Source organism: Physella acuta, unplaced genomic scaffold (genome assembly GCF_028476545.2).
Source record: "Physella acuta isolate Inbredline_101_S28 unplaced genomic scaffold, ASM2847654v3 ptg001877l, whole genome shotgun sequence".
NCBI classification, from domain to species: Eukaryota; Metazoa; Mollusca; class Gastropoda; family Physidae; genus Physella; species Physella acuta.
The window spans coordinates 13,870-35,759 of record NW_026733383.1 but is presented as its reverse complement, the minus strand read 5'-3'; the positions used below and the strand labels follow the sequence as shown (position 1 = coordinate 35,759).

The window sequence follows — 21,890 nt, the reverse complement described above, 5'->3', positions numbered from 1 at the left end:
GTCACTAACCGCACCCTGGACATAGTTTACACCACACATGACGTCACCAAAACACAAATGACGTCATTGACCTTCCACACATGACGTCATTAACCCACCACATGGCGTCACTAACCGCACCCTGGACGTCATTAACCCACGAATGACGTCACCAAAACACAAATGACGTCATTAACCCTCCACACATGACGTCATTAGCACACACACATGACGTCACTAACCCACACATGACGTCATTAACCCCACGTAGGACGTCAGTTACTCATACTGGACGTCTTTAAAACAACGAATGACGTCATCGACCTCATAGAAAACGTCTTGAAACCCAGACCACTCAATTAACTCCATGCCTAATTAGGTGTGACGATTCTCTGATTAAACAAGTTGATTATCCAGTCACCTTTCAAAAAAAAAGCTGCAAATTTTAATTTACAATTCCAACAAGTCACAACTAAAAAAAAATTGACTCAATAAGTCTTTATAAGAAATCCCTCTCCGTGCCGTAACTACATCAAAGTTTGATGCCAGTAAATGGCCCGTAGACATCAGATAAGGAACCCGTGATGACCCATAAACATCAGATAGGGGACCGGCGATGACCCATAAACATCAGATTGTGAGCATGCGCACACCTTGGTTGGGTAATCAACTATTTTACGTATCGATACCGCACCCCTATCTACCATCACAACGATACTAATGGCGTCTTTTATCTCATGCGTATACCTCATCGTTTATTCAACAAAGAAAACTCGTTTTGAATAATGTACACATCCGGTTTATTGCAATGACGTCATATACAAACAAAAAATTAGTCTCACAACATAACGCAACGCCCAGGAAACATCTTCGACAACAATTGATTATTTATAACTACCGCCTTATACAACAAACCTATGGTTAAAATTATAAATGCAAAGAAAATAAGAATCCTCTCTCTTTTCTAACTGAGCATCGCTTATTAATATACCAATAAGTATTACATTTCTAAAAATGCAAAACAAGTTATTTAAAATTCAGAATATAATCAGCATACGCTCTTGAGTGTTTGAATTTTTTGAAGTATTTTACGTTCAACACCGTTTCTCATTGTCCGTTAATTAAAAAAATATAGTCGTTATGCACTAATTAATATATGTTACGAAGTAATTACTTCCGCCGTTTATTCAAAGACCACTAGCAATTTGAGTAAAGCATTTCATCTTTAACTCACTCCAAACAGTAGTTATCCTTTGTATACCAAAATAAAAGGGAGGGAATAGAATGTTGAGGGCTATGAAATATCGGGAAGCGTAGCGCGCTCAACGCTTCGCTGGGTAAGAAACACCTTGATCTTTATAATTGATTAGCCCCGCGTAACAAACGCACGGGTTTCCGAGCTCCTGTGTTTTTTTTTTCCGGACTGACGGAATTCGTGTATGAAAGTTTGATAAGCGTCTTTGTTAGATCACGTGGGATCGTCATTCAAATTACCGCAAGGACGACGGGTGTATGGGAATATACGGCTCATATCACTGGACTGATACTGGGGGTTTTAGTGTATGCGTCCCGGGTAAAGATAAATAATACACTGATTATTGGATCCAGTTTAATCTTCGGATAAAAGGAACTTGAAACTTTTGAGTTGGTGTGTGTGTGTGTGTGTGTGTGTGTTTGTGTGTGTGTGTGTGTATGTGTCTGTGTGTGTATGTGTGTTTATGTCTGTGTGTTCTTCACGGAAGAAGACGTACGGCAATTTATTCCGGATCCGTAAAGTGAATGTAGTAGAATGGCTGCAGTTCACTGGAGAGAAACAAAGGGAAATAAATCAATACGGAAGTTTGTGTTTCTTTACATTGTTAACCGGCTGAGAAAGAAGAGGCGTAATATCTACAGTACGAAACGGGGGTAGAGAATTTAAACAATGAAGTAAATTAAAGTAACCCTCTCTCTTAGAAGACACGGTCCAGAGGCAGATGAAGTAGATTTTGTGTTTTTCTTTGACTTTGGAAAATGAAACGATTGTTTGGTAAGGGCTAGGCTTATACGGCTTTACTTTCATCAATAACAGCCAGGTACCTATAAGAGCTAAACCACAGGTTCCCAAATTTTTCAGGAAGCGACCCCCTCCAAAATTAATTTTATAAAAGCATTTTTGTAAACGAAAAAAAAAATAATACGATAATAATGTGTTTAGTATTGTTTTATGTTTGCTTAGTATAAAGCGATTGTTGAAAATCCATATTATTTACCAGTTCCAAAATTCGCGAGTGTGTTTTTGTAAACGTCAGCCTCGTGTCATTGTTTACGTATTGTTTATTTCGGTTTTTAGTTTGTCTTTTAAATGAAGAAGAGTTGAATCTCACAGATATATGAAGAAAATGGAACTAGCTTCATGTCAACGAAAGAACTCCATATTTTTTTTGGCGTGTTTCGAATGACTCATATCAAATAACGTTTTTGTTTTGAAGGTTTCATAGACTCAAACTGAAAACAACTTTGCACAGTACGCATTGTTTCTACTGTATTCAATTTCCATTTCCAGTGATGTTAGTAAAGCCAAATTTCAGATATTCTTCTAAATATTTTTTTTTATTTCTAGGGTTTAGTCTACCAGTTGGCGACCACCCAGAAAGCTCTTTTCTTTATAGTTCCTTAAATGATGATGAATTCTTATATAGTGGTAATATTTTCTTCTTTTTAGAGCATACTAGCCGTCCCGGCCAGGTCCTGCTCTGGCTTCTGTGAAAACCTTTCCGTTAAAGACCATTACCTGTGTGTTTAGTAATCATCATAAACCCGGCATTGCCCACCCAAACCACAACCAACCAAAACAACAAAACGTAAACATAACGCTAACACAATTACAAATACAAAAGAAAACAAAAACCTAACAACAAACCCAACCACAATCACAAACACAAATACAAACACAAAGAAAAAACAAACAAAAAAGCAAACGAAAACAAAAACCTAACAACAAACCCAACCACAACCACAAACACCATACGAACACAAAGAAAAAAACAAACGAAAAAGCAAACGAAAACAAACCAAATCCAAACGCAAAACCAGCCACAAACACAAACCCAAAGAAAAAAACACAAACAAAAAAGCAAACGAAAACAAAACAAATCCAAACGCAAAACCAACCACAAACACAAATACAAACACAAACCCAAAGAAAAAAACACAAACGAAAACGAAAAAAGCTTAATAATCGTCTATAGTACCCCAACTTATTCATAGTCTTTTTGCACTCACTTAAACGAACGTAGGTGCCAAACCAAACCAAATGAACAATTATAATACTCCAAGCTTATCGTAAAATACCTACAACATTTGCACTTGATCAATCCCCGCTAATTATGTAATTATTTTTTTTCCCAACACCAAAACAAAGTAATAAAAAGTAAATTCTTTTCTACGAATGCAATGTTTTACAGGGGAAGTAATTGTGTTTTCCTAATTTATCAAAGGGAAGATAAGTGCTAAAGGACTAAACGTAAATAATTTTCAGACATAATTAGAATTTTTGTTACTTTTTTAAAATTGTGTTTAATGAACATGCCGACAATTATTACTATCAGTTTGAAAAATGAAAATTATTTCCCAACACTTTCAACAGTAATCTTTTAACTCATAAATTTAGACTGTGACTACGATAAATAGTCTAACACTTAAATCCATAGAAGTATGTCAACGACAATCAAAGAAACTTATTAAATGTTAGTTACATACAGAATTGAGCTTTATATATTAGATATATATTATTTTTAAAAAATTATTAGTTTAAAAAAATACTTTAGAAATTTTTAATAGTCTAATCGCCTAGCTTAAAGACCAGAAGATCGCGACCATGGGGTATTCACACTAGTATCTTTAGGACTTTTCTTCTACCAATCCAGATAAAACAAGGGGACGGAGTGGTCCAATGGTAGAACGTTTGACTGCTAATCGAAAGGTCTCAGTAGGACGTCATTGAGCTATGATAGGTTCCTTACTTACTTGAGGGAAGGCAAAGACGTCTGAGCATAATGCTGACCGCACCATCCCTTCATATGCTGAGGTTAAGGAATCTTTACTTAATTTTTTAAGCCAGAGTGTAAATCAGAGTTTAACATATCGAGACCTGTTCGGCATCAATTGTGTGAACAGCACGTTAAATTAGTACTTTATTTCTAATTAGTTTATACTTTTTTTTATTAAACATCTATTTATGCTAAAGTTTATGTTATAATACATTGTCATCCGGTCTTGACCTGCATGTTAAATTTGAAAGAAATCGGTTTGTTAAAAGTGGTGGAAATTTTGAACACAAAATTTGACCAGTAGTGTTCGAATTTGTATTCTAGAGAAATTTGTCGATGCTTTTTGTCAAAGAATTCACCAACCTAGCTGTAACGGTACTCAAGTTATCGTGTTTACAGACACACACACACACACATACACACGGACAAGATTGCAAAACTATGTTTTTCCGACTCAGGGAAGTGTAAAACGTCGAGATTTGCAAAACTTTTGATTTTTTTTTTGCACGATTACAAGACTTTCTCTATACTCCGTATTTTTTTTTATATCTGTAAATCATTTAATAAAAAAGACTTGTATTTACATAAATGCACCATAATTATGATAAAACACAATTTTTTTTCATTCAATGGCTGCTAATTTTGACAAAAAGTTCATGATTAGAATAATAGAATGTCACAACTAATGTTAGAAGGGTGACAATAAAAATCTTTATATCCAAGATAATAATCTGTAGCAGAAAAAGAAATACAGAATTCAGTTTCAGATCAATCTAACACTTACTGTAGCTATATACAAAATATTAAAAGAAAAGAAGAAAATGTAATATTCTAAGTGTTCTTTTGCTGTACACAGATAAAACTGCCGATTTTTATCCTTCATGGGCTCAACTTGTGTTTTATATTGTACGAGCCGACCCGCGGTATATCATACGCCGTTATTTAGTTGTTGTTTTTTCTACTTTTCAGTTATTCATAATTTGTGAATTCGACACTACCAACGCTGCCACTGAAAATATTTCTTTAGAACACTATAAGTAGCTCGTTAAGGACGATAACTCCCCCCCCCTTCCGTTAAACTCCACTTAGTTACCCCCCCCCCCTACGTTTAAAATCGTTTCAATCTAAATTATCTGCTCTAATAGTCGTCACTAAACCCGGCACTGTTTGTAAACATTTAGAGTGAACCACAGCTCACCAGACCATGTAGAGGTGGGGGTGGTAGGGAGCGCGTTTACAGCTTGTTTTCTAGCGTCTCCCAGAAGAGAATTATATATATAGATATTACAACCTTCATCTTCTGTACTTTTTCAAAATTCTCTTTGCCACAGGCTTGACAAGTTCAGCTTTAGTACTTTCAGCACGAGCATTTCTGGCCTCTCTGTTGGCTTCCTTTAGGACAGGGGTCTCCAAACTACGGCCCGCGGTCCGGATGCGGCCCTCGATGTCCTCTCATCCGGCCCGCGGAGATCTTTTTGTCCACAGAAAAAACGTTTGTTGGTGATGGCTGAGGAACTTTGCCCAGAAAAATCAAAGACATGCCTGGAAGAACCTGGCCCCCGAACTGAAATTTGATAGTTAATGCGGCCCTCGGACTGAAAAGTTTGGAGACCCCTGCTTTAGGAGATCATGGAGAAACAAGTTGTAATGGACAAGAAGCAAAGAAGGAACTGGGCCTTTCGTAATTTTAGTGTTATTGAGTGTGCGAAGAGATCTCTTTTTCAGTTTTGCTCGATTAAAGTTCAAAAGAATAGTCATTTTTAAACTCTACTGTTAATTTTTATTTAAATGCCAAAACAAAAGATAAGAAGTAGATCTAGAAAAAACTCCCCTTTTTCATTTGTTGTGCTATGAATATGAATACAATAGAGCTCTTTAGTCCTCTATACTACAATAAAAGTACCCCACTGAATAAATTTAGGCCCCAAGCATTTGACATAATAGCCAATCACCTATTAATTAATCATCCAATTTCTCAACTTTTTTGAAAATCTATACTTCTTTTTTTATTTTATTAAACGGCCATATGTTTATTCAACTAAATCAAATAATACACAGTTTACTTTTATTGAATGTGAAGGTCAGCACCATTTAAAAAGTATGAAATTTTTATTTGAAATGTTAGAACAAAGAAAATATAATTAATACAAAGACTTACAATGCTGGATCACATATGCTCAGCCAACAGAAAAGTTTCCCTTCTTTTAGTACTCCCAAATATAGTATCTAATACTCCAAAATTAAAGAATAAAGTGCTTTGTAAAACAACTTGGTATACAGTGTTCTTTATGCTAAATATTCTGCGACCAGTCAAAGTAAGAAAGTTTCATATGCAAAATATCTAATTAATATAGACAAATGTGGCTGGCAGTGCTATAAAAATGGTACACAAGTACACCTTCACGTGTAAACTAGGCCGTATATAAATAGCATCATTGAAAATCTATACTTCGTATATACTAGAAAGTAAAAAGAACCCCATGGATTGATTGATAAGTGCTGTGATTTCGGTTGTCAACAAATTAAGCATTTATTTAATTAACGTTTTTACTTTTAATAAAATATCAAAGAATAATTTTAAAATGCAAGAAATATAAAGAATATATCAAATTTAGCATCAATATTTTAATTATATATGTTTTTATTACATTAAAAATATTAGTTTTCTTGTTTGTTCCTATGAATTTCTATCTATGTTATAGTGATTTTAAGGAACTTATTTTTTTTGTTGTTCCCCTTGAATTTGAATTTTAGATTCAGAAAAGAGACGTTTTTTTCATCATTAACATCTGTCTACAATTATAATTATTAATATTTCACAATTATTGGCCTATGATATACATGTAATACACACACACACACACACACACACACACACACACACATATATATATATATATATATATATATATATATATATATATATATATATATATATATATATATATATATGCGCTCAGACATGACTCTGAAACTATGGACAAAATGATTGGATGCTGGTTCTCTAGACTTGGATCAGTGGTTTCTGTAAAAGTTTATGAAAAAAGCAATTTAAGCATGACGTTGATAGTGAACCCGTAAAGCATGGACCTATAAACGCTCAAAAACATTGGCGTTGAATGGCACGTACCCCTCCTCCTTCTCCCACCTTAATCAATAAGATAGGTAAAGTAGAGTTCAGCTGATTTTTGGTTTTGTTTTTTGTTTTTTTCGACAAGAGAGTAAAGTCAGGAACTGGACGAGTTACTAGCAACTTTTAGTACACACACCAAGCCAGCCCTATACAGCCTTCTATTATTAAACAGTCAATCTTAAACATCTGCGTTCAAATCTTTGAACCCGGTAAAGGTAGATAAATCTTCAATTAGCGACCAACTGTCCATGAAAATTATTTCTGCTGTAGATTGAGATATGAATGTTTCAAATAATTTCACGGAGAATTGAATTCTAATGGAAATTTTACTCTGTTATTATTTTTAAATAACGATGTAATTTTTTATTGGTTATTATATATCAAAAAAGCAGGACTTTTATCGTAACAATCTCTCACCATGCATTTATAAAGAGCAATGTAATAGATTACCACATTATATAAAAGACCAGTTTCAACCCCTCCCATAATCTATATACACAGAACAATAATAAGCTTTTATTACTAATAATATTAGTGCTAGTTCTCACGAATGCAATTCAAAATTACTTTACATAAATTCCAGCAAGTTTTAAGGGGAAAAATTATGCAATGTAAGCATTTGATTTTGTGCAACGTTCACATACATAAACACATGAATTTGGGCAAAGTTCGCTCACATAATAATTTGATTTTATTCTATTTGCATGTACTTATGTAGCGTTTGGACTTTTATTTTTTCAATTATGTCCATTTTACAAACTTCATAAACATATTAATAATCGTTTGTTGGGACCAAATTCCAATTAATCAGATTAGAAGAGATGCCTGAAAGAAACCCTGTTCAGGGTGGACGATGGACGGGAAAACTGGTTTAGGTTTCTGGACTGTGCGATGTTGTTCACTAACAAAACGCATCACATCACACCGCTTAAAGGCTTTAAGTGTTGACCAAGTTATGGTAAAAACTTATGGTAAAAACTTATGATGCTGTGTTTCGAGTGTTGAGTAGAGACTAAGAGCTACCTTTTCGAACCTGGTCACCTATAGTGCGATGAAGTAGAGTTCACCTGTTTCTGTTGCCTCGGTATATGAAGGGATAGTGTGATCAGCAATATGCCCAGCCGCCATTACTTTCCTTAACGTGAGTTAGGTACCCATCAGAGCTGAGGGGGTAAGGGAAGTATTACGGACTCAAGCTTTGGTTCCTATTTGAGACTTTCGAGTTAGCTCTATCATCAGACCACGTCATTCCATATGAGTAACGCGTAGGTCTTTGTAAAAAATGGTTAGAAAAATAATCTAATTTGCTAATGAGCGACATTTGTAAGCAATGGTATTTAATAATTGTATGTTCGTTAAGCGTACGCATCCCACAATAAAGAACACACTCACGTAATAATACTTTATATAGAGCACTCGCATATAATGTTTAGTATTAGTAATAAATGGATGACATTTCTTTTAAAGATCGGGGAGTCAAAGTAGAATCCTTTAAGAAGGGTTGACTGAAATTAAATCTCTAAATCTTAAAATTCGTTATTTTCTAGGGTTGAATGTTCAGAGGTTCGTAAAATTCTGAAGTGCGTTTTAATAAGGCACGAGAAGGGTCTTCAAATATATATATATATATATATATATATATATATATATATATATATATATATATATATATATATATATATATATATATATATATATTTATATATATATATATATATATATATATATATATATATATATATATATATATATATATATATATATATATATATATATATATATATATATATATATATGGTTCGGCTAAATTGAGAGAGTCCGGACCGAACTCTGCATTATATAATTCTGGCAATATTCATCGACCTTTTGTGTACAGAGTTTAGAGAATAAACTTCAGGTTTTTTTTGTTTGACGTCTGCATAACCGATCTGTTCCTCATTGTGTCAAAACGTCCATTACTCCGGAACACAATGTGTACGCATGCGTAGACATGGCAGCCAGGAGGACAAGGCAGCTAGCGACTCGATGGTATACGGGGCAAATAATTTCTTTAAAAAAAAAAAAAGATCCTTATCTCACTGTCAACAGCGAACAAAAAAATAAAAACCTACGGTGAAAACGACGCTACCAAAACGGGATGCGATGAATTATTAAACCCCACACGGTTCATACAATTAACTTAAAGTTGAGTATAGCGACATCGCAGATCAAAACACAAATCGATACATCGATTTTTTTTCTCTTCTTCCAGCTCTTGGTTACCTCATTCTCAATCACATACAACTGTGGAATAAAGATAATTTTTTTTTACAATTTCAATCATTACTTCCCTTTACTTCCATATAAACACGGCACCGTTACGAAGTTAATCAAATATTCCATTGTTTCATCCCAGAACTGCGACATCAAAGAGGCGCTCATGAAATAGTAAAGCCTTCTCCAGCGAGAAAACTTTCTGGCGCGATGTCTACGCCCTATTACCAATGTGTCACCGACTAAAACTTGTGTTTAAATATTCATCATTACCTCCCTTACAATCCCTCTTGTGTTTTTTGTCTACGCCTTTTTTTTTTTTAGAAAAAAAAAACACCTCAATACTAATCGTAGCAAGCGTGAATTGGTCTTTTTTGTGCATGTAGAGAATAGAGAAATTCCATTTACTTGTAGAGTGGCAGAAGTGTATGTGTGTCTGTGCGTGTGTGTGTGTGTGTGTGTGTGTGTGCGTGTGTGTGTGGGGGGGGGGGGAGGGGGGTGTGAGTGAGCTATGGTGTTGTTAAGTTCAGTAGAAAACTTTATTGATGGAAACATCGGACATTTTACATGTACCGAACGAAATGCTATTTTTAGAGCATTTTTTTTGTTTCGTTATTTCATTACAGTGTAAGCTACAGTTCGTTTTGTTTACTGGCTTGGTTAAGTATTCTCATTGTTACTGTACCATCTCATTGATGAATGGCAGATTGTGGATGGGCCGTCATAGGGACTGTGTAGATGGCCCGTCACTAGGACTGTGTTATAGATGGCCCGTCACTTGGCACAGTAGATGGCCCGTCACTAGGGACAGTGGATGGCCCGTCATAGGGACTGTAGATGGCCCGTAATTAGAGACTGTAGATGGCCCGTCATTTGAGACTGTGGATGGCCCGCCACTAGGGACTGTGGATGGCCCGCCACAAGGGACTGTGGATGGCCCGTCACTTGGGACTGTAGATGGCCCGTAATTAGGAAATTGCCCGTAACTAGAGACCTATTAGATGGCCCGACATTAGGGACTCTGTTTTAGATGGCCCACATCAGAGACTATTGTAGATGGCCCGACACTAGATGGCCGGGCATTAAGCTACCTCCGAAAATAAACCAGAGTTCGTATTTCTATTACCTCGGCCCCATGTGTCTTGGGCACAAATAAAAAAAACATGACACAGATTCTTATAACTCTTAGGGGCTTCACTCTTGTTACATTTCGAAATTTATTCTCCTAGATGTGTTGGTGAGTCTAGTTAACGAGACTCATTTGTCTTGCGTGTGAAAAATTCTGGGACTTAAACAATCATGAGCTTCCCCACCCGACTAAGCCTAAATTTTGTTTATATACAACATTAAATTAGACTACAAAAGACTACAAGTGTGTTATAAGTTATAAGTTTACTGTAAAAATATTATAATCAATACAGTAAATAACACTATAAATAATAATGCAAACAGAGACGTTGAGATTAACAGAAGCAAGGGATAATGACCCATGCGAATTAGCATGAAAATGAGCTTGTTTAATAATTAGTTGTGTACAAACAGAAAAAAAGGCGAGAAATAAAAAAGGCGGAGCGTCCACGCAACAATATTCCCCCGGCGGTGAATAGTCGAACGCAGGAGCCATGCAATTTTAATCCGCACAGTTAGAGTAGCTCCCCTTCAGTCACCTGCCGTCTCGGCGGGCTATTTCGGGCGACACCGCCTTGTGACTTGAGAACTTCGCGGAACAGTGGTTTTGTGAGGCGGTGCACGGCATGTGGCGGGCTGCCCACACGATAATGCTGTGTGTGTGTGGGGGGGGGGGGGGGAATCTGCATTGTGCATCTAAAGGGAAAAAGGGGGGGGGGGGGGTGAGGTGAAGCTTTGGTGCATCGTGCGTGCAGTCTCGAGTTTTGAAAACGAGGTTGTCAAGAGATATTAGTATTAATGAACGCCCCCGACCTCTTTCAAACGTCCTCCTCCACTCTGTCTAATCAAGCAGTAAGAAGGACAGAGGAAGGAAAAAAACCCAAGAAGAAACTTAATGGTCTAGAGGTTGATAAAATCAGAACGAGAGATGTTAAATTCTACATCCTCTTTTTGGAACGGCGTCATCAAATAGAACGTTCGACCGTTAACCCACAAGCCTCGAGTTCGAATCATGGGTTCGATTCTGTTGGACGTCCCTGAGTGAACCCAGCTCTAAATGGGTACCTGACCACGTAATGGGATAGTAAAAGCAATTCGGCTGATCACACTATCCTTAATAAGTCGTGGCAACAGAAAAATGTGAACTCTACTACACCTACTTGATAAGCCTTTAGTTTCGAAAGGGTACTTTACTATACCCTATTTGAGCCTGTTAGTTAGAGGCATTGTTGAAACAATTGACGCCAGAGGAAGTCTCAAAATATAAAGATGTTTTCTTACGGACAGTAGATTTCCGACACCTATAAATATCAATTTTAGATTTCCGACACGAATAAATATAAATTTTAGATTTCCGAACCTATAAATATTAATCTTAGATTTCCGACACCTATAAATACATTTTTTTTTCTTTTAAACCCTAAAGAGTTGGGCACTTGTTTCTAACAAATATATAACCGGCAGTTTTTCTAAAATGATTTATTGCCCATAGATTTAATTCTTTAAATTGCAACGTTGATGCAGCAGTTACATTATCTTTCGTGGATAAAGGGATAGTTATATGACTTGAGGATTAGAGTCTCCGTATGTTATAATATGATGTTATAAGAGTTATATGAGGGAAGTGAGGGTTTAAAAATATAAATAGCTGGCGTTATACAATACTTGCACTATTCCTTATCTATGGGGTAAGGCTTAACTGAAGAAGTTTCCGGAAATATTAAATCTGTAAAAAAAAAAAAAAAAAAAAAAAATTAGAAAAAGCGTGAAGCCCCTGTGCTGATCTGTTGTTGTTGTTTAATCAGTGAACCGTGTCGAGGCAGTCAACTGTGCTCGTTTTTGGCATGCCCTCCCAGCGCGAGCAGCACATTACCGGCACCATGTGTAGAGCGGGGGCTCTACCGGCACGTGCCGTTAAGAAAGTGGACAAAATTAGGTGACGTCAAGGTGACGTTTAATGTACAGCATATGGGGAACGTAGGGCCACGCCCTGAACCCGCATCGGCGCATGCGCGAGTATGGCGTCGGAGCATGCGCAACCTGGCCCCAACACAAATCTCGATTGACTGCGCAGTTTGGGTGCTCAGGTGAAACGTAAGACAACACGACAGATTGCATGTAAAGCTGCCAAAAATATCTTTGTAGAGTTTTCACGTTTTTATTAATTAAGCAAATACAGTTTTAAAAAAATAAGCATGAGGTTCGAAAAGATGCATAAAGTCTTGTACGGACATATTTTACTGGGATAGAAGCTTGTCAAATACACTAACACGCCAACTGGCTTCACGTGGATTAAAGCTGCTGTTTAAAGCTGTTGTGTCTCAGCTAAGCAGTGAAATTTTTTTATTATGAAGCGTTTTCACCAAGAAAGGGGGGGGGGGATTTAGTAAAGATAAAAGAAAATTAAAAGTGCACTTTTAGACACTGCATAGCTGATGAAGTAGAGTTAACCTATTTATGAACATAAGAATGATCTCAATATCTGGTTACTTTTTACTTTGATCATCTAGCAGTGACGGAATAATTAGGGGGCTGAGAGAGCAGAATCCAAGGGCCTCGATTTTTAAGGCCCCACACTTTTTTTTACATACCATAGTATATTGCACTTTACAGCATAATAAGCTAATTGATTTTTACTATAAAAGAAATATTTTAATGCTTGAATCACAAGCTTATTTCATTTTTTTTCAAAATATCAGACAAGATCACACATTTTAGCATAAATACCAGCTATCAATTCCTCTTATCCAGATATTGTTTACATAAAGCCGATGTTCCCAAAAAATAACAAAGTCCAAACCAACCAACATTTATGTCAATAAAATGAGTTCGCAAGCATTCAAACAATCAGCGTTAATGCTTAACCTTAACAATCACTGCCCCCAGTAGTCGACTTATGACTGTTGTGCTATTACGTCGTGTCATTTTTCTCCTATTGTTTTTTTCTCTTCTTAATAACTATGTCGATAAAAAAAAAAAGTCGACGGACGAATATGTACAATATGGATTCACATGTATAACGAAACTTGGTTTAAATCAAGGTTCAAACTGCATAACTTTTAATGCCAAGTTGAGCGATTCAAGTCGAGCACCAGCATAACGAAAAGAAATCTTCCTATTGTAAGGTCGTGTATTTATGAATTGGTGTCTGAAAAGCAACAGCTGAAGCCATACTGATGTGTTGAAAATATTTATTATTTTGTTTTATAAAATAATACTTTTTTTTTTTTTACTTTTTTTTTACTTTAAAAACAGTGACGGTTTACTTTGTGCACCAGCAAAATATTTACCCATGCCTTGAGTTTTTAAAAATCATATTTAATTTTCCTTATAAGATGGGGTTGGTGAATGGAGATGGTGGGATTCGGTACTTCCATAAATATTCAGAACAAATGACAAAGATAATTGAGCTGGTATGACGAAATTTATGGGCGAGCTCACACTAATTACAATATAAATAGTTTGAAACAGTAAACTGTTTTGATTGACCACACAAACAGTAAACAGCTTGACCACACACACAGTAAACAGTTTGACCACACAAACAGTAAACAGATTGACCACACAAATAGTAAACAGCTTGACCACACAGTGAACAGTTTGACCATACACACAGGAAACAGATTGACCACACAAACAGTAAACAGCTTGACCACACAAACAGTAAACAGCTTGACCACACAGTGAACAGTTTGACCACACAAACAGTGACCAGCTTGACCACACAAATAGTAAACAGCTTGAGGACATGTGAGCCCCCATGAGGTGACGTGTCACTGAATACGTTTGGGAACGTGGGAGAGGACACTGTAGAGTAGATAATGTGAAGTGAAGGCGTTGGGGCGGACACAGTAGTGTGAACATGGTGGACTGGTCAAGTTGTTGTAAGATGGAGAGTGGATACGTCAGAGGAAACAAGGAATTAGACACGGTGAATCGGACACGTCAAAGTAGTCATGGGGTACAGACATGATTGGCTGGTCAAGTTTAAGTGGACATGTGGGACTGGACAAGAAGTAATAGACATAGAAGATTGAAGATTAAGTTTGGGTTTATGTTTTCTTTTTTTTTTACGATTGTGTTTGTTTTTATGTTCGGTTTGTGTTTTCTTATAAAATTTGATATTTGTGTGTTGTTAATTCCTTAATGGCGAGATTTACATTAACAAACTATGCAGTGATTACTTAATAATAATTTTTGTCAAGATACTGCTGTCTATATCATGTGAATTTAAAAAAAAATGTTTCTCTTTTGCGACACATTGTAAACATCATAATTTTTCATAGTACTTGACTGATGGTGAGAAAAATTAGTATAGATCTATTATACTAGGACGACGTCATTTCCATACATTGATTAATCTTTTGGAGAGAGATCCTAAAGCCGCGTCGGGGTGGGGGAGGGGAATATGAAGAAAACAAAATTAAAAAATTTGATAATTTTTATTAATAGTGCAACAATCGTTCAATACAGGAACGAAAATTCCAAACTATAGGAAACATGTATACATTTTTGATCACTTTATTACATCCAAATAAAAATAACTATCGAAATTTCGTGACTTTAAATATAAGATTTAGGATTCATCGTCTGTTTGAGAAGTTATTGTGGTTGTTCTGGAAACCTGAAAATTATTGATAAAATAGCACAGATACTACTAACATTGGCATGTCATGTTGTAACACATTAAAACACTAACGTGTCAATACATTATTATATACATCGTCTCTATACACTCATACATTATCTAACATATCAACTATCTTTTTTACATAGTATAAACTAATTATAACTAGCTTTAGAGGATTATTATAATTGAGTAGTATTTGATATAAAAAGTCGTGTATTATATAGAAGTTAAGAGTTTGTTGATGACTTTGATGGCAATATGTGTTTAGGTTGTCCTTATCGCAGTAGAGCGTACCTGTTTCTGTAACCTTGGCATATGAAGTTATTGTGTCGGTTACCCATCCGAGCTAGAAATATAGAGTTGTAAATTATTGAAACAGAAACTGTTATAAATTAATGCAAAAAGATGCTGCTGTTACTTAAAAAAAACAATATGGAGGTTTATCAATGTTGTGGCTAGCAGCATACGTAGAAAATAACGTCACGATATATATGTGCTAAGCAGTGGCGTAGCAAGGTCGGGTGAGGCACTTAACGGTGTCACCCCCCAGAGGCGTAGTGACAAACTTTCATGTTTTCGAATTGCACCCCCCCTCAAACTTTTGATTTACACCCCCTCAAGTTTTATCTCTATATATTTTGCTAAATGGTGTCACCCGGTCCGCACCCCCGCCACCCCCCCCCTCGCTACGTCTCTGGTGCTAATTACACAATCTGAACCTGGTATATAAATGTAAATTCTACATAGCAACATGGACGGCATGGTTGTATGTGAGAGCTAATTGCAGCTACACGTATTTGGATCCCGGCGTCTTAGTTGCCCGACTCTGATGAGCTCTAACTCATGTCAATATTTACTCTAAAGTGATTAAGCTAGTATGCAATGTGTAGTTTGTGTCCGCGATGTTCTAAAATCTCATACAAGTATATAGGGGGCCTACTACGTAGTTTACAAAATGACTGCACGACAAGATCACGACTATTGGGCGGCCGCTCGACCGCGCAGCTTAGAGAAGAACATTGCTCATGGGGTAAAATCTAAAAGCGGCTTTTCATAGTGTCGAGCAAGCTATCCCATTTTACGACAAAGTCACGAAAATGTTTGAGCTCTAATTCATATGAAACACTTATGACAGAGTACTTTATAGAGAAAAACGTCCGCGTTTGGTTCAACTCAACAACAACGATTCGTGACATATATGGTATACTTTTATTTAGTTTGACGTTCAACGTTACAGGGTCGCCCTCGCCATAACCGCTATCACTTAACTGCTGACCTCCCACATTCGTTCACTCGCCCTTTTATTCCCACATTCAACCTTGGGATTACAATACATAACACACGGGGGTTAACTACACGCTAGGGTAAACTCAACTTACACACGCACTCTCCCCTAAGTTCGAGACTATTCTAACCTATTCTAAACTTACCTCTCAGTGGCTCCTGAGTCGGCACCACACTTGCTGTAGTCACAAGTCATATCACCTTGGTCACACACGCACGTGGCACACGTTGCCTCCATGTCTATGGTCTCACCTTCATCATAATGCTTGTCACCAAAGTCGCACCCTTCGTTTTCTTCGATACAAAAGTAACAACACGAATTCACAAAAAGGCACATTTGATACTACATAAAGATAGTGATCAGACAGATACAGCGTTTTTATAGACCCTGTGTCGTAAACAATAGTAAGCATTACGGTAATATGTGTTGTCTTTTAATTTCTAAATACCATTCATATGTGATGTCTTTTAATTTCTAAATACATTTCATATTGCTAAAATTTCGATCAATAATAATAGATATAAATAAATACTTTAAGTTATAACTTTTACTTAATAAGTAATCACAATATGACTAAATATAAAAGTTTTAATTTGCAGCTGACGTATATTAGATACATTTAAAAGGTAAGGACATTAAGTCATAATATGTTTTGAATAATAAACTACTCATTTCTACATTTGTTTCTCTAAATACAGACCGGCAAGACTTACCTTCATCAGCAAATACTGACACGCTGATACATAAGATGAGAACGGCAATGTAGATTTTCATGGTTGTTGGTGTTCTGTAGAATTGAGTTAACAAATAGTAGACAGATTCACAAACGGTACTCAAGCTAAACAAATTGTCCCTAGTTTTATACCTTATATCTGCATAGATATGAAAGCAGATAATTTGCATGGTTTCTTTTCAATTTGTTTGAAACAATTGTAAGCAAGAGTGGGTTAAATTGATAATTAATTGAGCGTGTATGAGGGAAGTTAGGGGATGGAACACACTAGGGGCCTAACCACAAAATAATTTGTTTGAAACATTTGAATGTATTGATTAGCCACACAGTGAACAGCTCGTGTGGTGACGTGGCATTAGATGCGTTTGGGTACGTGGGAGTGGACACTGGTGTGGATAAAGTGGAGTTGAAACTGTGGTGTGGACACTGCATAGATTCTAAAGTGTCGGGGCTAGAGTGGATGTCAGGGGCCTGTACCCCGTCCACCTCTGCCACCTGCGCACGCAACTGTGAAGATTGGATACAGTGGAGAAGACACTGGAGTGTGGATAAAGTTGTGAGGGCACTGGATTGTGGATAAAATTGTGAGGACACTGGAGTGTGAATAAAGTGGTTAAGAAGAAGGGAGAAACCCTGGAACCCCGATATTTAGGGGCTCTAATTATCCTTTACAAAATACAGAAAATTTCACTTTACAGCATAATATGTTAATTTTTTAATCACAAACTTATATCTTAAAAAAATCATACACGTGAACACATTTTAGCATAACTACTAGCTGTCATCCCCTCCAACTCAGAAAACATCCACAGTAACATAGACGGGTCCGTCTCACCTAATATTTTTTCCTTTCTTCTTCGTCGTTTTTAATTTTAGCGTCCGAATGAATCCTACCAACACGATAAGAATTCGTGTCAACTGGTTATGCACCTTTGCGGCCATTGACATTGTTTTTAGCCTGCTTTTCTGTTTGGATTTGCTTCCATAGCCTTTGTCCAACCAAGAACAAACTACAAGGCAGCAGTTGTTTGAAATACTGCAAGTGTGACAGTTCAGATGTGGAAGGACGGACTGGCCTACATTATAATCAACGTCTATATCACTCCCAGGAACCCCATTGAATTACCAAATTACCTGCTGGACGTTGAGCCCTGCTGTACAGAGGCGTCTCATAATGGCGGGGGATATGAGCGCTTGGTCTGCCAGGTGGGGGTACAATAGGGATACTAACGCGTCTTGAAGGTATCTAGAGGGCTACCTTGATGAGACAAGTATGGTATGTGTGATGCCTGGTTTGAGAAATTTTGAATTCTGTGATCGCCGAGAAGAAAAAAAAAATAGACAGCATCGCCATTGTGTATTATGTCTAAAGAGTTCATTGGTCTTAATTGATGATCAAAAAAATAATATTGAAGGTGTTATAAAACAATTTTCATTTTTTAAAATGAAAGTTTTCATTGACGGCATGTGCTTTAAACAAAAATTCTAATTGTGCCTGAAAATTATTTATATTTAGTCCGTTGTAATTCATTATGTCACTTGATAATTTAGGAAAACACAATTACTTCAACCTTTAAAAAAGCTTCAGGGGAAAAATTTTACTTTTTATTACTTTGTTTTTTGTGTTGGGTAGAATCTAATTACATCATTAGATTAGATTGATCAAGTGCAAAATGGAATGGTATTTTAAATACTGCCTTTTATTTATTTTATACACTGAACGTACTGTTTACTAATTATTATTTTTAATCAAAGGCAGTTGACGTAAAAAAAGATATCCTTATTCGCGATCGAGAATTCCTGCAGTTTATTATGTGTCTTTTTTTTTTTTTTTTTTTTTTTTTTTTTTTTTTTTTTGCGCACGAAGGGGAATTTATTTTCAACATGTTGAACGTCGTCTTTTTACTTTCTCGTATATACGAAGTATAGAGAAAGTATTGTAATCGTGCAAAAAAATCTCTTGAAATTTAAACAATTTTCACCGTATTACACCTCAGTCCTTCATCACATCCGAAGCATAGAGGACTTATTTTAATCGGGCAAAAATTATCAATCCAGATTTATCAAAATTAAGAGGTTTTATGCGTAATCCATTCTGAAAAACTTGGCTTTGCAATTCTGTCCGTATGTCTGTGTGTCTGTCTGTCGGTCTGTCTGTCTGTGTGTCTGTCTGTGTGTAAACACGATTACTTGAGTATCGTTACAGCTAGGTTAATGAAATATCATATATAAGTATTTTATCAAAATCGTAGATCCGTATCAACTTTTGAGCGATTTCGGATAACCGGAAGTGGTACTTTTTCTACTTTGAGTACTATTTCAGATAGATAAATGAAATTTCAGATGTAAGTAAAAGATCTAATTTTCTACCTTCTGTTAAATTTTGAGTAATTTCCGTTGACCGGAAGTACTAATTTACGCTACTTCCGATTTCTCAAAAAACTAATGTAAATTTTTAAAGTACTAATAATATTGCGCACTATTATGCACTTTTTATTTGGCGTTCACTTGGTGTGCAATTCTTTTGTCTACGAGATTTTATTCTATTTTTAAAACTTTAAGTATTTAAAATTGATTAAAAATCATGTCTATAGCCCGAGTTCCCATCCCCTGTTGTTTTATATAAGAATATTCGAGAAAGTATAGGGGAGATCACTCCCGGTTTATTTTGTTGAGTATTCGTTAATGGCAAGATTTACATTAACAAACGGTGCATAGATTAATTAATAATAATTTTAGTTAAGATTCTGTGGTCCATATCACGTGATTAAAAAAAAATATTCTCTGATGCCACACGTTAACACTTTTTACACATTGTCATAATTTTTTTTTAGTTCTTGACTGATGGGGAGAAAACTATATTAGGACAGCAACACCATTTCCATGCATGGAATAATCATTTTGAGAGAGATCCTTTGGCCGCGTCGGAGAAAATAAAGAAAGCAAAATTTAAAAACTTGATTACTTTTATTAATAGTGCAACAATCCTTCAATACAGGTACGAAAACTCCAAACTATAGGATACAGTTATAAATTTTTTAATCACTTTATCACCTCCAAATGAAAATAACTCTCGAAATTTCGTGCCTTTAAATGTTGGATATAGGATTCATCGTCTGTTTGAGAAGTTAGTGTGGTATGTTATGGAAACCTGAAAAACTGTTGATAGAATAGCAGAGATAAAAACATACTAGTAACATTGGCAAATCAGTGTTTCTTCCAGGGGGGGGGGGGTAGACTTTCTTCGGGGGGGGGGGGTGGGGGGGGCGGACACTTAAAAGTATTATATTAATTTCATTTCGTTCGGGGGGGGGGAGGGGGAAGATGCCTGGAAGAAACTCTATTGGCATGTCATGTTGCAACACATTAAAGTTTTAACGTGTCAGTACATTATTTATAGAGCAAAACCGTGTATTTTATGTACCTTGTGTCGGTCGTGGTGTCCTACTTTTTACATTTGCTGAAGTCACACCTCACATCACCGTCGTCACGCATGCACTCGGCACATTCCGACCACGTGGCTACGCTCTCACCGTCATCATAAGGCTGGTCATCATAGTCACCACCTTCAGTTTCTTGAATACAAAAGTAAAAACCAAGATTTCACAAAAAGACACAGCTTACACTACATAAAGATTGTGATCAGTTTTAATAGGCACTGCCGTAAACAATAGTAAGCATTACGCTAAATATGTGTTGTCTTTCCGTTTATAAAAACCATTCGTTGTCTTTAAATTTCTCTATATTACTGATATTGCGAAAATCTCTAACAGTAGTAATAAATATAAATAAATACTTTGGATTATAACAGTTACTTAATAAATATTCACAACATAACTTACCTAAAACTAACTTGTATTAATTCAATTTAACACATATGGAAACATGGAATTAAAAGTCATAATTCACTTGAGTAAAGTACTCACATCTCAGTTTCTCTAAATACAGACCGACAAGACTTACCTTCATCAGCAAAAACAGACACGCAGATACATAAGATGAGAACGGCAACGTAAATCTTCATGGTTGTTGGTGTTCTGTAGAATTTAGTAAACAAATACTAGACAGATTCATAAACGGTACTCAAGTTAAACAAATTGTGCCTAGTTTTATATATTATTTCTGCATAGATATGAAAAAAGATACTTGCAAAATTTCTTTACAATTTATTTTCAAAAATAGGTTAAATAGATTATTAATTGCGCTAGTATGAGGGAGTTTATGGGCGGGCGCAAACTAAAAGCAAAATAATTTGTTTGAAACATTTTAATGTATTGATTAGTCACACAGTGAACAGCTTGAGGACATACGGGTTCTCGTGTGGTGACGTGGCATTGGATGCGTTTGGGTACGTGGGAGTGGACACTGGTGTGGATAAAGTGGAGTGTGGATAAAGTGGGGTGGACAGTGGGGTGTGGATAAAGTGGAGTGGACACTGGAGTGTGGATAAAGGGGAGTGGACACTGGAGTGTGGATAAAGTGGATTGGACACTGGAGTGTGGATAAAGGGGAGTGGACACTGGAGTGTGGATAAAGTGGATTGGACATTGTGGTGTGGATAAAGGGGAGTGGACACTGGAATGTGGATAAAGTGGAATGGACACTGGAGTGTGGATAAAGGGGAGTGGACACTGGAGTGTGGATAAAGGTGAGTGGACACTGGAGTGTGGATAAAGGGGAGTGGACACTGGAGTGTGGATAAAGAGGAGTGGACACTG

At 36.3% G+C, this 21,890-nt stretch overlaps 2 long non-coding RNA genes across 2 annotated transcripts; both read right to left on the bottom strand.

The window, feature by feature from the left end:
* Positions 1–14,983: 14,983 nt before the first annotated feature.
* LOC131931024 (uncharacterized) lies at positions 14,984–16,723 on the bottom strand. The gene is made up of 3 exons (XR_009384214.1): positions 16,585–16,723; positions 15,449–15,500; positions 14,984–15,148 (listed from the first exon to the last, which is right to left on the bottom strand). It is a non-coding gene; the product is annotated as an uncharacterized LOC131931024 (long non-coding RNA).
* A 3,478-nt stretch (positions 16,724–20,201) lies between these two features.
* LOC131931025 (uncharacterized) lies at positions 20,202–21,519 on the bottom strand. Its single transcript, XR_009384215.1, has 3 exons — positions 21,136–21,519; positions 20,597–20,747; positions 20,202–20,331 (listed from the first exon to the last, which is right to left on the bottom strand). It is a non-coding gene; the product is annotated as an uncharacterized LOC131931025 (long non-coding RNA).
* Between the last annotated feature and the right edge of the window lie 371 nt (positions 21,520–21,890).